Source organism: Bombina bombina, chromosome 2 (assembly GCF_027579735.1).
Source record: "Bombina bombina isolate aBomBom1 chromosome 2, aBomBom1.pri, whole genome shotgun sequence".
NCBI classification, from domain to species: domain Eukaryota; kingdom Metazoa; phylum Chordata; class Amphibia; order Anura; family Bombinatoridae; genus Bombina; species Bombina bombina.
In genome coordinates, this window is record NC_069500.1 from 719,423,480 (window position 1) to 719,434,848 (window position 11,369).

Consider the following 11,369-nt stretch of genomic DNA (forward strand, 5'->3'; position numbering starts at 1 on the left):
ACTGCACTTAGAAAAGAATAACATTCTTGCTTAAAGGATCAGTAAATAGAGTAGATTTGCATAATAAACAAATGCATTATACAAAGACAATGCAATAGCACTTAGTCTGAACTTCAAGTGAGTAGTAGATTTTTTTTCTAACAAATGTCAAAGTTATGTCTATTTCCACTCCCCCTGTACCATGTGATAGCAATCAGCCAATCACAAATGCTTATACGTATAGTCTGAATTCTTGCACATGCTCAGTAGGAGCTGGTGACTCAAAAATTGTCAAATGGAAGTAAATTGGAAAGTTGTTTAAAATGTCATGCTGTATCTGAATCATGAAAGTTTCATTTGACCTGAGTGTCCCTTCAACTGCTGCCATATAGTGCTCCAGACATGTGCATACTCCTGAGTTTATGTCTCCACTTCTCAACAAAAGATACCAAGAGAACAAAGAAAATATGATACTAGAAGTAAATTAGTTGTTTAAAATTGCATCCTCTATCTGAATAATGAAAGAACAAAATTGGGTTTTATATCCCTTTAAGTACTGAATAACTACATACAGGGTGCGGCAGATTTAAGAAAGATAGGGGCATCACTTAAAAAGTGTTACAGAGGCTTTGTGGTTTGTGCGGTCTTGCGTGGCGTGCGTTTAGTATTTGTAACCGCATCGCTCCTAACCTTCACCAATAAGCCCTAGTTTGTTAAGCAGTTTTGCACCGCCAGAGCATGGGATCTGGCAGCTGCAGCCAGATACTCAAGCTGTGATTAAGAAGCTGGGCCTGGGCATCTTATACAGCATGGAGAGGAAATGTAACTGTGCGCATACGAACTGTATTATATAATATCTTGCTATATTCATTCATTAATTATTCTTAAATAGTCACCATTGGCTACATTTTATTGCATAATTAAACTTTATTTTTTTTAGGACAGTAAACATACTGTAGAAAAACAGACAAACCCAGCAAATACATATATCACAGATAAGCTATTTTACAAATACTTTTTTCCCTTCACTGTCATTGGAGCTGATACCGCACTCAATCCTCTGTCTCTCTGAAGCATAGTGTTTGCTGTGGTTTGTGGAGACACAGGAGAGTGTGTTGTATCGAGACCCAATGACGCAGAGAAATAAATTAACTGTAGCAGAAGGCCTGTCAGAGAATTAAAAAATTAAAATAAAAGTAGCATTTAGTTTTGAGAAATTATAGAACACATTGTAAGTAGTGGCACTTACCATTTCTTGACTGATGTTTTTATTTTCTGTGCTTTGCTGCATGTGGGCACTACTAAATGTTCCTTACTTTACAAATATGGTGTTGGCATTTGCAAGATGGTTAGCACCAGATAGAACTTAAAATATGCACGAACACTATTACCACACCCTTGCAATGCCATTTCTGTCTAGCAGTGACTATACTGGAAAGACTGCTGCCATATTTCTAAAGAGGTGATTTTTTTGTCATCTCTCCAATAGGTAGCTGCAGGTCTGTCCTACTTGGGGCAAAGACATTGCTATTCGTTTAGGGGCTTACTGTTCAAAGCCCAGGGCTATGGACACTATTAAAACCCCTAGAGATGTTGGTGTTGATGAATATGGACTTAAAAAAAGGACATAACTGAGGTTTGCAAACACCATAAAACAAAGTCTTTTTTATTTTTTAATGAAATGCTCTAACAAAATAGAGTATTTAATTTGCCTGTAATTAATCACTTTCATGCACCTTTAACAGTCATGGTTAGAGTAACACTGAAATGGCAAGACATTTATTTCCATTGTTATGTATGTTGTGCTAATTAAAATATATTTTGTAGTGGCCCAGCTGAAAATCCTTCATATATATATTTTTCTCTCACTTCCCCACCCTCCCCCTCCCATTTCTTAGAACTAGGAGTAATGAATATTGAAAAGTTTTTCTTCGCAAAGATTGTTCAGGGGCATAACTAGACCTCACTGGGTCCTATGCCAAAGTATTTGGTGCTCCCCCCCCCCCCATTTCAACAGCCATCATATTGTAAGGCAAATTCCTTACTCTTAAAAATTCTTTACTCTGTGAGCCTTTTTTCACAGGGGTAGCTCACAGAGGAGCCGGATATGATCCAGGCACCACCAGGCCCCCCCCGTGGCAACTTCACTGTTGATTGCAGGGCCAGATGGGCCCCATAGAGGGCAAAACCTAGTCTCAAATGCATTCTCTTACACCCCTGGGTTTAATTTGTAATATGACATTACAAGGAGAACACAGTAACCACAATAAAGGGAAGATTATTTATTATATTTTAATATAAGGGAAAAAAAGAAATGCGAGTGAAATTTTATATGGTATCCTCCCTATTGTTGTTTATAAATTGGTTTTACAGAATAAATATTAAAAAGAACCATTATATATATACTTTTTTCTTCTTGAAGCAATGTAGAATATAGACAATATAATCCAGAGTTGATTTAAGTAGACAGGAAGTCTGTATGTGCAGGAAAGGCATGATGACAAATTAAAAAAAAGTGTTAGAAACTTTGCTAAAGTAGAGGTGTGAGGCTGTAAATTTGTAATCCTGTCATAAATACTAGCATTTTTTTTAAGTGGACGTTTGCTGCCTGATTTATCATTTCTCTTATTCTTAAAGGCAAATTCAGACGCACACTAGATAAGTGATCTTCAGAGTTGACATTCATCCAACTGTTTCTCCTAAAATCAAGTCAAGTTGCAAGTTTAAGCATGTTTTACAGAAAATGGCAATTGTTACTACTGTTCATGGCAAGATTACAAAGTAACAACTTCACACCTTTACTCCAAAACTAATAACTTTTCAGCTTTGCCATACAGGGCCAGATACAATAAATTATTAGGTTCTACAAGATTTAAAGTGAAGGTCCATTTTGATTAATTAGTGCCCGGGTTTTTAATAAACTTATTAAAAACAAGGGCACTTTAATTCATCAAAATTGACATTTCACTGTTTTCTTCAAAAACTTACCTTTTAATTCTGAATGCCGTCCAGCGATTCCCCGGCAGTCGGAAGCCTCTGCAGACATCAGAAATGACGAATCGGGCTTCCTTCAATCACAGCTTCCCCCCCCCGGGGGAATCTTGGTCTGATGCAACGCTGTGATTGGAGGAAGTCGGATTCGTCATTTTGGACCCCCAAAGATGGCTTGCAACGGGCGGAGGAAGTGCTGGAGCGGCTGCCAGGATTAAAAGGTAAGTTTTTGAAGAAAACAGTGAAATGTCAATTTTGATGAATGAAATTGCCCTTGTTTTTAATAGGTTTATTAAAAACCGTGCACTAATTCATCAAAATGAACCTTCACTTTAAGATCATGGGTTTTATCTCACAGATAAAGGGACAGTTAGAGCTATCTTACAATTGGAACGGTGAATAACCAGCCATTACAAGTGGCTGGTTATTGCTACTGCGCGCTTGCGGTAGCAATTAGCGCTCAAAAAATTAACAAGAGGTTAATGAGCACAGTGGAAGGTTGTGAGCACAGTGCTTTAGAATTTAATATACTTCATAATTTAAAGTGATATTAAACAGTAAATACATGCTTGACATAATGATGTATCATCATTATTTAAACAATTAATATTAAGGTAAAATTACAGGCTAATCTTTGCTTTAAATACAAAGTGTAAAAGTTTAGTTTCTGTAAAGTACTCTAGATTCTATAAACTTTAGAGCGCTGCCATGTTTGAACTAGTTTTCTACTTATCTCTGTCCTGTGTGGAGAACAATTAGGGAATTAAATATAAATCAGGAAATTGAGTTTGTGTAAACAAGGCAGTGTGGAATCCTACACAACCATGTTTGTAATAGTCGGTTTTATTGCCTGTTTTATATCTGTTCCTAATTGTTTGCAGCAAGACAGTGAGATAAGATGGTGGTAATGGCGGCGCCCATTACAAGAAACTCAGTAAAATTTAAAAAACAAGCATTTTTTTAGAGTACATTACAGGAAAATGGGGCAAAATAAATAATGAAAGTGTATTACAAAGTTTTATAACTACGCATAATTAAACACTTTATACTACAATATCATACTTTTTATTATCCCTTTAAGGACCAGCCACAATTGGTTGTGGGCTTTGTTAAAGCAGCACCAAGATAAAAAATAAATAGATAACAATATTTATCAACTTTAAAAACATTAATAACAGACTATTATTAAAGTAAAGTGTTTATAGATTTCTTAAAATGCTAATACATATCAACATGACACAACTTCAGTACTATGGAATTTGTCTGCCTTTGCAAATATATTATCATCATGATAAAGTTGTTATCTACAGTACATGCTTTACATTGCATAGAATACAACCTTACATATAAGCTACATTCATTCAAAATATGCAATTTAAAGGGACAGTCAAAACTGTGTAATTAAAATACATTTTAAGCAACTTTCTAATTTACTCCTATATCAATTTTTCTTTGTTCTCTTGCTATCTTTATTTGAAAAAGAAGGCATCTAAGTTGTTGTTTTTTTGTTCAGACTCTGGACAGCATTTTTTTTATTGGTGGATGAATTTATCCACCAATCAGCAAGGACAGCCCAGGTTGTTCACCGAAAATGACCGGCATCAAAACTTACATTCTTGCATTTTAAATAAAGATACCAAGAGAATAAAGAAATTTTGATAATACGAGTAAATTAGAAAGTTTCTTAAAATTTCATGCTCTAGCTGAATTATGAAAGAAAAAAATTGGGTTCAGTGTTCTTTTAAGAATCTGTACAGTAAAATTACCCCAGAATGTTAATTTAGGTGCTTTCAAAACAGTTGTCACCTTTTGGAGTTCTGATAATAATAAAAAAATGCTTTACTGAATCAATCCCAATAAATATACTACAATTTACAATATATTTTTTGACAAAAACTAAAAAAGATATGCACTGACATTTTAAACAGAAGCACCAATACCACGTTACTAACAAAATATTTAGCAGTTTTTGTCAAATATTATAAAAAAGCCTTAGATACCACTCTCATTTACCAGATTTCATGGCAGTCTCTTTAGGCATTTTCAGTACCTAACGTATTACTACCATTTCTTATAGCTCCATATTGTGTGAAAAAAAGCTGGGGGGGTTCTTACTCTAAAGTGTTATATAGGCAAAATATGGCCACTGTTCTAAATCATCCAGTTTTCATATATTTCTCTTATAAACATAACAAAATGCTTTGGTTGGTGAAACCAATTGCAAGTTGCATCAGGCCTGTTTCCTTTATGCAGTATAGGCAATACCTTCCTAGCGTATGGGGGTGGTCAGGAGTGTGATGTCGTGGAGTTGGGTATGGCATGTTTGGAGTCATTGTACTCTGGGGGTGTGACGAGAGAGTGGGACAGTCAGAAACGCTCACTAAAGGGATATGGAACAGTGATCATTTAGTAATTTTTTTTTTAAAATCAAAATAAACTTAAATGGACAGTAAAGTCCAAATTAAACTTTCATGATTCAGATAAGGCATACAATTTTAAACAACTTTCTAATGTATGGTTATCATCAAATTTGCTTTGTTCTATTGGTATTCTTAGTTGAAAGCTAAACCTAGGAGACTCATATGCTAATTTCTAAGCCCATGAAGGCTGCCTCTTATCTGAATGCATTTGACAGTTTTTCACCGCTAGAGGGTGTTAGTTCATGTGTTTCATATAAATAACATTGTGCTCATGCACATAGAGTTATTTAAGTCAGCACTAATTGCCTGAAATGCCAGTCTGTCAAAAGATCCAAGATAAGGAGGTATTCTGCAGAAGCTTAGATACAAGGTAATTACAGAGGTTAAAAGTATATTTCTATAGCAGTGTTAGTTGTGCAAAACTGGGGAATGGTAAATAAAGGAATTACCTATCTTTTTAAACAATAACATTTTTGGTGTTTACTATCCCTTTAAAAAAAGACACATTGTGTTAAAACAGCAAACAATTTAATTGTTTTCTTGCAAAATGAGAACCTATAAATTCTCAGTGTAGTCACTGCCTTCAGCGAGAAAATTGACCTACAGTTGTAAAATTGAAGTTCTACTGTCACATAATTTTTGTAACACAAGCCCTCTACTGAGAATGGGCAAGAAACTGACTGGAGCTAGAGCAAGTATCTCCTAGCAACCTTTTCAAAGAAAACAGTAAAGATCATATGTGTCTTAAGGGGGCGCTGTAAACCATAAAATCTTGTTTAAAAATAAATCTGAGGTGCTATTAGACTAGACAGGCCATATAATTGACCTATTCCAGAACATAAAACCAATACTTTTAACCCTACCAACTGAGTGAAACCCAGACTGTCTGCCAAGCACAAGAAGCCAGCTAGCCCTGCACTGAGAGGGATCCTGATTACCTGTAAAGCCCAGGTGGCCAGTCAGCTGGAGGCTGTTGAGATCCAGCTTCCTCAGTTAGCACTTATCAATAGTGCTTTATTCATTGTGAGTACCCTCTTGGGAATTTTTATTCTGATCAATATTTGTCTTGAAACTTTCTGCACCATGAGGCGCCCTTCTTCTTTGCCTTCCTGTAAAAAACACAGCCCCTTGTGGGACTGTGAAAAGAAGTAATGGACCTTGTACAAATGAAGATAAAAAAAATCCCTTTAAAATTAGGAACAATAGATATTGCAAGTATTTATATTAAGTATAACCCACTGCTTAGTGTTTATTTTTATTATAGCAATGAAACAGGCTGTTTTTTCTTATCTCTTTAAGCACTTTCAGACTTCAGAATGGTTGCCTGCACTGACATCAGATTTAAAAAAAAAAATCTGTTTTTACTTCCCTGCAATATAAATGTTCAAATTGTGCAATCAACAGTGAAATGCCCATGCATTTACAGTGTTTACTTCCTTTGGTAGTGTATTCCTTATATTTATAAACCATTTATGTCATCACTGAAATCCCCTTATTGCTGTTAGTACAGAGACAAAGGGTCGGTTTTTCATAGTGCGAGCAGAAATGATCCGCTATCAATAAATGCTGTCAGCATACGCTGCCGGCATTTATCATTGCACAAGCATTTCTCGTGAAATGCTTGTGCAATGCTGCCCCCTGCACATTTGTGTCCAATCGGCCGCTAGCAGCGGGTGTCAATCCACCCAATCGTATCCAATGGGGCCGATTGCTGTCCGCCAGTGCTTCTTAACTTATGTTTGCAGCTTAATAATTCGGCCCCAAAGAGTAAAACATCAACAATCAGTTGTAATTACTGAACACCACAGAGTCTAAGGGCTGTTTATCTAAAGCTCTTCGCTATGGCGAGAGGACCTAAGACGTCTCAATAATACTGCAAGGTCCTACATAGACTCTTAGAAAGGCAATTTGTTTTCTTGAGAGCTGTTTTTCCCTCTATGCGGAGTTCTGGATGTTAAGTAGAGACACCTACATTGCAATATAATGATCAAAAATGGCCCCCGAAGATTTGGCGAGATTTCTTTCCATGGCCTTGAGTTTTTGATGATCAGGCCCTAAAACTTATCTTCTCTGGACTGTTACCCAGAGTAATCCTCAAAGCATGAGTGAATAAAGGTCATCATAAACAAAACTGCACAAATGGTTGCACTTGTGTTTTGGGGCTCTTATTAAACACTCAAACACCAAGGAACTGCTTACTGGGAATTTTCACACTATGAGAAGCTTGTCCAATGTAACTGTGTTACGGATTGTACAGTCGTTAGTGGCAAAGTACACCCTTTATTTATAACTTCTGTTCTAATCTGACACAGGATTTGGGACTTTTTAGCTTTTCAGTAGCTGTTACGCAAGTTTGGTTTACAAATTTAATTAGACTTCCTGTACTGGCAAAACCAGCACAGAATGAAACCCCTATTTAGGGAGTTCTTTTGTTGTTGTTGTTATGATGACGTGACCAGAAGCCTTTTTATATGATACACCAGAGACAAACTAATCGTATCATGGTGTCCGCTTCACAAACAACTGTGTGAAAAAGCAATGGAAAGTATTATACACATGAAAATACATTCAGTAATTTTTTTTTCCCCAGTGATGGGCGTATTGAACAATCACTTTACACATCTAAAGCACAACCAGAAAATGACTTTCCCACAGACTTGTTCAGTATTCAGACCTTGTGCTAAAAGCTAGGCATGATGACAGTTATTAACATGTAAATGATCCTAATAAAGTATTCCCATATTTTACCTCAAACTAGATCCATTATGCATATACCCAATTTATAAGATGCTTTGTAAAGCATGAAATAGGCGACTATATTTCACCCTTACTGGACACATCAAAAAATCTTTTCTTCTGCTATTTCATTGTAGAGCTTGAAAAGGAGTGAATTGATATAATTTGCACAAGCTTTTTATGAAAGCTATAGAGTTTAGCTAACAAAAGTCTAACTCTCTTTTATAAGGTAGATTACTGGGTTTTTTTAAATTATAATTATTAACAATAATATGACTTTGTTATTTGATGGGACAATAGAGCAAAACAGATGGCAGCACTCCAGTAATCTTAAAATATATATTATTTATTCACATCAATTCCAAAAAAGACAATAAAACAACAACGTTTTGGGTGTTACCCCTTAATCATGTTGCAAACAACGTTGTTGTTTTATTGTCTGTTTTGGCGTTGATGTGAATAAATAATACATCTTTTAAGATTACTGGAGTGCTGCCATCTGGTTTGCTCTATTGGATTAACTTTTGGGACTTTTGGTGTGAGGTCCTGGATGGCGTTGTCACCTACTGGATACACAGGTGCTGGAGATAATCTATTCTAATAATTATTTGAAGGGACATGCAAGTGCAAAAAAAAAAAAAAAATGCTCTGACGTGTTCAAGATTATTTTACAGATTGAGATTCAAATATTTTTTTTAAACTCTAGTATGCTTTGTTTGCAGTGTCTTTATACCGTTTGTTATACCATAGAACTCCAGACATAGTGATGTCCATTTCAAATAAACCAAATTAAATGAAAATATATATTATGACTATTTCACTCTGCAGGAGATAAGTAATTTAGTGCCAAAAAAAAGTACAAAGACTATCTTTATGATAATAGATGGCATATCACCTACATGCACTAGTAGTTTATGAAAAGCTGTAAAGAACTATTTTGTAAAATAACTCTGGTGTTAACCAAACATATCATATATTCAGGGTTTTAGATATTAAACAATTATTGACTTTTAACTAATTTAAAAGATTCTACTTAAAGGGACACTGAACCCATTTTTTTTTCTTTTGTGATTCAGATAGAGCATGACATTTTAAGCAACATTCTAATTTACTCCTATTATCAAATTTTCTTAATTCTCTTGATAACTTTATTTGAAATGCAAGAATGTAAGTTTAGATGCAAGACCATTTTCGGTGATCAACCTGGGTTGTTCTTGCTTGATTGGTGGATAAATTCATCCACCAATAAAAAAAGTCCTGTCCAGAATTCTGAACTAATAAAAAAGCTTAGATGCCTTCTTTTTCAAATAAAGATAGCAAGAGAACGAAGAAAAATTGATAATAGGAGTAAATAAGAAAGTTGCTTAAAATTGCATGCTATATCTGAATCACAAAAGAAAAAATGTGGGTTCAGTGTCCCTTTTAAAGTTTTACATGCAAAAAAAATAATAATTTAATATAGGCAAGTATCCCTACTTGCCTTAAAGTGAAAGTAAACTTTCAAGAATTAGTGCCCATTTTTAAAAATACTATTAAAAACAGGGGCACTTTCATTCATGAAAGTTTACATTGCAGCATATTTTTACAAATACTTACCTTTCTCTTCAGCAAAGCCGGATCGGCGACCCCCCACCCGCTTCTCATGCTGAAGTTACACAGCAATGATGAAACCAGCTTCCTCCAATCACAGCGTGGCCTCACGAGATGGACACTCTGGGGCAGAAGCCATGATTAGAGGAAGCCGGTTTCGTCATTGGTGACATAAGTACAGAGGAGCTGCGGGCGGGGGGTCGCCGATCCAGCTTTGCTGAAGAGAAAGGTAAGTATTTGTAAAAATATGCTGCAATGTAAACTTTCATGAATGAAAGTGCCCCTGTTTTTAATAGTATTTTTAAAACCAGTAGTTTCGTATGGAACTTAATGCCCCGTGAAGGCTCGCTGGAAACATAAGTTATGAAGCAGCAGTTTACAATGATAAATGCCGACAGCGTTTGCATTTATCGATGTGCGGCAGACATGATACGCTGCATTGTATCATGTCCGTCCGCACAATAATAAATAGACTCCTATGTCTCACTTAGGATTACTCTTTAGCAAAGGATATCAAAAGAAATAAGCCAAATTGAAAACAGATATAAATTGAAAAGTTGTTTCAAATGTCATACTCTATTAAAGGGCCACTGTAAGTAAATATTTTCTATGCCTGTTACTAACTAACTACCCCAAATACGCTTTTTATCAATAGCATTTCATTAACATATCTCTACCGTATATCACAAATCTTGTCTGCAAATTTAATTGTTTACCAAACCCACTCCGTGGGTATCCTTTGCTCTGTACCAATCCGTTTACAATACCTAGGTTTCAAAATGGCGCTTTAAACACAGAGTTATTGGTTTAAGTATTTTGAACATGCAGTGCTGAAAATAGTGGGCAGGATAACGTGACATCATCAGCGAATAAAAGATATAACTTTTAGAACGTTATGAAACTTCGTTTTGGAGAAAATATAGGTCAGTAGGTTTTAATTAATGTTTATTAACTTTAATATGTTAGTGGTTTAGCTTAAAAATTATAACAGAAAGTAATCCTTTAATTTTGACTTTATTGTTCCTTTAATATTGCAATTGATCATGCCTACAGAATGTTAATGCCCCCTTCCCCCAAAATAAATAAATAAAAGATGACCCCTTAGCACTTTAATATCCTGTTTCGTAACATATACAGAAACTAGAGCTTCTCTAAAGGAGAAGAGCTTGCTGGCCAAACCTTATCGTAAAAAAAATGAGTCAATCAACCAACCCGTGAGTGCGACGGAACACGTGTTAGCTGACGTAATAAGACACTATAGTGGCTTATACCTTTGAAGAGAATTGGCTTTGCTGCAAAAGGATTGCCCTATTGGAAACCAAAGGGTTACAATACGTCATGCTTAGCCTATAGCTATAACTGCCGCTGAGACTGTTATAGGTATAGGCTAAGCTTGACTTATTTTAACCCTTTGGTATCCATACCATACCTTTCGTAGCCAATGGGTTAATAACAAAATAATAGAAACTCCTCCTAAACAATTAAAGGCGTATTTTTGTTCCGTACAGGATTATTAGAAGAATGTAGATGTTTGCAGATAAAGACAGCTTTGCTCATGCCTCGTCCTTTCAAATTGAGAAACGAGTGTAGATTTACTAATACTGTAATACACAATAATAATGTTTGCCCACATCCAAGATGTTAGCTTATTCT

The 11,369-nt window shown here is 35.5% G+C and overlaps 1 protein-coding gene across 2 annotated transcripts in view; it reads left to right on the plus strand.

Moving 5' to 3' along the window:
• RNF38 (ring finger protein 38) overlaps positions 1 to 11,369 on the plus strand; it is a 415,090-nt gene that overhangs the window by 299,014 nt on the left and 104,707 nt on the right. The window lies entirely within an intron of this gene.